Below are 6,069 nucleotides of genomic sequence, written 5' to 3'. Positions count from 1 at the left end.
TTTGACCATGAGTTCATGTAAAGATGAGGTTGTAGTGAAATAAAGCAGAGTGAGGTAGCCTCTCTGCTGCTCTCACTGATTGGATCCTGCAATGCTGGCAGTGGGAATGTTTGTTAATTACTGACACAGGAATCGCTCTTGGCTCCGGTTGTCAGGACCCCGGGGAAGACGAACAGCAATGTGGGAACAGGCAGACCCAGGCAAGGCTTGTCATTTGAATTTGTTATTCTGAAAAGTAATTGCCAATTCCAAAGCAGATACCTTCAATTGTTCCATCCATGCACATCCAGACACCCACACACACACGCAGACACATACCCAGACACACACAAACTGACACAGACACACAAACAACTGAACATGTAAACACCTCCACACAAACACACACACAGGCAGACACATACCCAGACACACACACAAACAACTAGACACACGGACATCCTCCCACCCCACACACACAGGCACACAACTGCACACACAAACACCCGCACAAACACCCACACACACACACAGACACATACCGAGACAAACACACACACACACATCAGAAGCTCTGGGCCAGCGAGAATCAGCAACTCCTCAAACACCTGACACATTCTCAGTTCAGCTCCACACATGACAAAATTCCAAATGCCAATGATTATTCTTCACACGAGCAACACATCCAAGTTTTCTGTATCAGCTTCTGTTTCTACAGATGGTGAACTTTTCTGAGATCCACTTTCTGAAGGTGCTGACTCTCACTGGGGTACAGTTCCTGAAGGTGCTGATTCTCACTGGGGTACAGTTCCTGAAGGTGCTGATTCTCACTGGGGTACAGTTCCTGAAGGTGCTGACTCTCACTGGGGTACAGTTCCTGAAGGTGCTGACTCTCACTGGGGTACATAGATAGAACAGTTTCATAGAACAGTACAGCACAGAACAGGCCCTTCGGCCCTCAATGTTGGTGCCGAGCCATGATCACCCTACTCAACCCACCCTATACCCGTAATCCAACAACCCCCCCCTTAACCTTACTTTTATTAGGACACTACGGGCAATTTAGCATGGCCAATCCACCTAACCCGCACATCTTTGGACTGTGGGAGGAAACCGGAGCACCCGGAGGAAACCCACGCACACAGGGGGAGGACGTGCAGACTCCACACAGACAGTGACCCAGCCGGGAATCGAACCTGGGACCCTGAAGCTGTGAAGCATTTATGCTAACCACCATGCTACCCTGCTGCCCTAAAGGTACAGTTCCTAAAAGTGCTGACTCTCACTGGGGTATAGTTCCTGAAGGTGCTGATTCTCACTGGGGTACAGTTCCTGAAGTTGCTGGCACTCACTGGGGTACAGTTTCTAAAGGTGCTGACTCTCACTGGGGCACAGTTCCTGATGGTGCTGATTCTCACTAGGGTACAGTTCCTGAAGGTGCTGACTCTCACTGGGGTACAGTTCCTGAAGGTGCTGGTTCTCACTGGGGCACAGTTCCTGATGGTGCTGATTCTCACTGGGGTACAGTTCCTGAAGGTGCTGACTCTCACTGGGGTACAGTTCCTGAAGGTGCTGACTCTCACTGGGGTACAGTTCCTGAAGGTGCTGACTCTCACTGGGGTACAGTTCCTGAAGGTGCTGACTCTCACTGGGGTACAGTTCCTGAAGGTGCTGACTCTCACTGGGGTACAGTTCCTGAAGGTGCTGATTCTCACTGGGGTACAGTTCCTGAAGGTGCTGACTCTCACTGGGGTACAGTTCCTGAAGGTGCTGATTCTCACTGGGGTACAGTTCCTGAAGGTGCTGATTCTCACTGGGGTAAAGTTCCTGAAGGTGCTGACTCTCACTGGGGTACAGTTCCTGAAGGTGCTGACTCTCACTGGGGTACAGTTCCTGAAGGTGCTGACTCTCACTGGGGTACAGTTCCTGAAGGTGCTGACTCTCACTGGGGTACAGTTCCTGAAGGTGCTGACTCTCACTGGGGTACAGATCCTGAAGGTGCTGACTCTCACTGGGGTACAGTTCCTGAAGGTGCTGACTCTCACTGGGGTACAGTTCCTGAAGGTGCTGACTCTCACTGGGGGACAGTTCCTGAAGGTGCTGACTCTCACTGGGGTACAGTTCCTGAAGGTGCTGACTCTCACTGGAGTACAGTGTCTGAAGGTGCTGATTCTCACTGGGGGACAGTTCCTGAAGGTGCTGACTCTCACTGGGGTACAGTTCCTGAAGGTGCTGATTCTCACTGGGGTACAGTTCCTGAAGGTGCTGATTCTCACTGGGGTACAGTTCCTGAAGGTGCTGACTCTCACTGGGGTACAGTTCCTGAAGGTGCTGATTCTCACTGGGGTACAGTTCCTGAAGGTGCTGACTCTCACTTGGGTACAGTTCCTAAAGGTGCTGACTCTCACTAGGGTACAGTTCCTGAAGGTGCTGACTCTCACTGGGGTACAGTTCCTGAAGTTGCTGGCACTCACTGGGGTACAGTTCCTAAAGGTGCTGACTCTCACTGGGGCACAGTTCCTGATGGTGCTGATTCTCACTAGGGTACAGTTCCTGAAGGTGCTGACTCTCACTGGGGTACAGTTCCTGAAGGTGCTGGTTCTCACTGGGGTACAGTTCCTGAAGGTGCTGACTCTCACTGGGGCACAGTTCCTGATGGTGCTGATTCTCACTGGGGTACAGTTCCTGAAGGTGCTGACTCTCACTGGGGTACAGTTCCTGAAGGTGCTGATTCTCACTGGGGTACAGTTCCTGAAGGTGCTGACTCTCACTGGGGTACAGTTCCTGAAGGTGCTGACTCTCACTGGGGTACAGTTCCTGAAGTGTGATGGAGATCACACTCTGTGCAGAATTCGGATTAAGATAGGGACATGTATGTGCAGCAGAAATTAATACATCAAGTATTTTAATTCAAAGTGGAATAAAACAGCTGGAGATTCCGTGGGTGGAGGAAGAGCTGGTGGAGAGCCTCAAGGCTCGTATTGGACTAATTGAAGTGGTGGAGGGGCTGGAGAGGAAGCAGTCGGGCAAGGCCCATGGGCCAGACGGATACCCAGTGGAGTTTTATAAAACATTTTCAGGAGTGCTGGAGCCTCTGCTGGTCAGGGCATTTAATGACGCGAGGGAGCGACGGTTACTCCCTCCGATGATGTCACTTGACCTCTCACCCTGAAGCAGGATATGGAGCTGGAACAATGCGGATCGTACAGGCCATCTTCCTTCTGAATGTCGATGCCAAACTACTGGCCAAGATCTTGGCCTCGAGAATAGAGGATTGTGGGCCAGGGGTGCAAGGGGAGGACCAGACGGGATTTGTGAAGGGGAGGAATTTAGCTGCGAACATTAGAACAAAGAACAAAGAAAATTACAGCACAGGAACAGGCCCTTCGGCCCTCCCAGCCTGCGCCGATCCAGATCGTTGATCTAAACCTGTCTCCTATTTTCCAAGGTATACTTCCCTCTGTTCCCGCCCGTTCATATACCCGTCTAGATGCCTCTTAAATGATGCTATCGTGCCCGCCTCTACCACCTCCGCTGGTAAAGCGTTCCAGGCACCCACCACCCTCTGCGTAAAAAACTTTCCACGCACATCTCCCTTAAACTTTCCCCCTCTCACCTTGAAATCGTGACCCCCTTGTAACTGACACCCCCACTCTTGGGAAAAGCTTGTTGCTATCCACCCTGTCTATACCTCTCATAATTTTGTAGACCTCAATCAGGTCCCCCTCAACCTCCGTCTTTCCAACGAAAACAATCCTAATCTACTCAACCTTTCTTCATAGCTATCACCCTCCATACCAGGCAATATCCTGGTGAACCTCCTCTGTACCCTCTCCAAAGCATCCACATCCTTCTGGTGATGTGGCGACCAGAACTGCACGCAGTATTCCAAATGTGGCCGAACCAAAGTCCTATACAACTGTAACATGACCTGCCAACTCTTGTACTCAATACCCCTTCCGATGAAGGCAAGCATGCTGTATGCCTTCTTGACCACTCTATCCTCCTGCATTGTCACCTTCAGGGTACAATGGACCTGAACTCCCAGATCTCTCTGTACATCAATTTTCCCCAAGACTCTTCCATTGACAATATAGTCCGCTCTTGAATTTGATCTTCCAAAATGCATCACCTCTCATTTGCCTGGATTGAACTCCATCTGCCATTTCTCTGCCCAACTCTCCAATCTATCTATATTTTGTTGTATTCTCTGACAGTCCTCCTCACTATCTGCAACTCCACCAATCTTAGTATCATCTGCAAACTTGCTAATCAGACCACCTATACCTTCCTCCAGGTCATTTATGTAGATCACAAACAACAGTGGTCCGAGCACGGATCCCTGTGGAACACCACTAGTCACCCTTCTCCATTGTGAGACGCTCCCTTCCACCACTACTCTCTGTCTCCTGTTGCCCAGCCAGTTCTTTATCCATCTAGCTAGTACACCCTGAACCCCATACGACTTCACTTTTTCCATCAACCTGCCGTGGGAAACCTTATCAAACGCCTTACTAAAGTCCATGTATATGACATCTACAGCCCTTCCCTCATCAAATAACTTTGTCACTTCCTCAAAGGCTTTTAAATGTGGTTATGATGCCTTCAGAGGGAAGAGAAGTGGAGGTGGTGGTTGCCATGGATGTGATGGACGATCAATTACTACAAAGACGAGAGTAGTGAATAATCAAGCAAATATCTTTATTGAGCAAAGATGTGTGGCCTCCTGTAGCTGCTACCAGAATGGGACCGGCGAGCACACACATTTATACTCCGCCTACTGGGCGGAGCCAGCAGGCAGGGATTTACCCACGTACCTCTAGTACAGGAGCCTTACCGTACTACATCTAATATACATCTAATACAGTTAGTGGTGACTCCCACAGGATGCGGAGAAGGTCTTTGATCGGGTGGAGTGGGAATAATTATGGGATGTCCTGGTGCAGTTTGGGCTTGGTCAGGGCTTTGTGGACTGGGTCGGGTTGCTGTACCAGGCCCCGGTGGCGAGCGTGCGGACGAACCGAGTGAGCTCGGATTATTTCAGGCTGCACCGGGGGATGAGGCCGGGATGTCCACTCTCCTCACTATTGTTTGCCTTGGCCATAGAGCCACTGGCAATGGCGCTGAGAGTGTCAAAGGGCTGGCAGAGGATAGTATCGGGGTGGTGGGCCACAGGGTCTCGTTATAGAATAATAATCTTTATTGTCACCAGTAGGCTTACATTTACACTGCAATGACGTTACTGTGAAAAGCCCCTAGTCGCCACATTCCGGCGCCTGTTCGGGGATACAGAGGGAGAATTCAGAATTTTCCAATTCACCTAACAGCTTGTCTTTCCGGACTTGTGGGAGGAAACCGGAGCACCCGGAGGAAACCCACGCAGACACGGGGAGAACGTGCAGACTCCGCACAGACAGTGACCCAGGGATTCGAACCTGGGACCCTGGTGCTGTGAAGAACCAATGCTGCCCACTGTGCTACCGTGCTGCCCAACCAACTTGCGGACAACTGAGTTTTGTATATTTCTGACCGGAGCAGGGGGTTCGAGAGATTATGGGGATCCTAGAGGAATTTGGCCAGTTTTCAGGGTACAAATTGAATCTGGGCAAGAGCGAGTTATTTGCGATTCAGGCGAGGGGAGTGGGAACAGCTACACAAGCTGAATTTGGCTCGGTTCGTGGAGCAGATGAATGGGGACTTCAGAAGGTGGGAGATGCTCCCGCTGTCACTGGGGGGGGAGGGTGGGAGATGCTCCCGCTGTCACTGGCGGGGAGGTTGGGAGATGCTCCCGCTGTCACTGGTGGGGAGGGTGGGAGATGCTCCCGTTGTCACTGGCGAGGAGGGTGGGAGATGCTCCCGTTGTCACTGGCGGGGAGGGTGGGAGATGCTCCCGCTGTCACTGGCGGGGAGGGTGGGAGATGCTCCCGCTGTCACTGGCGGGGAGGGTGGGAGATGCTCCCGCTGTCACTGCCGGGGAGGGTGGGTGCTCCCGCTCTCACTGGCGGGGAGGGTGGGAGATGCTCCCGTTGTCACTGGGGGGAGGGTGGGAGATGCTCCCGCTGTCACTGGCGGGGAGGGTGGGAGATGCTC

Source organism: Scyliorhinus canicula, chromosome 27 (assembly GCF_902713615.1).
Source record: "Scyliorhinus canicula chromosome 27, sScyCan1.1, whole genome shotgun sequence".
Lineage (NCBI taxonomy): Eukaryota > Metazoa > Chordata > Chondrichthyes > Carcharhiniformes > Scyliorhinidae > Scyliorhinus > Scyliorhinus canicula.
Note: the sequence above shows the minus strand (reverse complement) of the source record.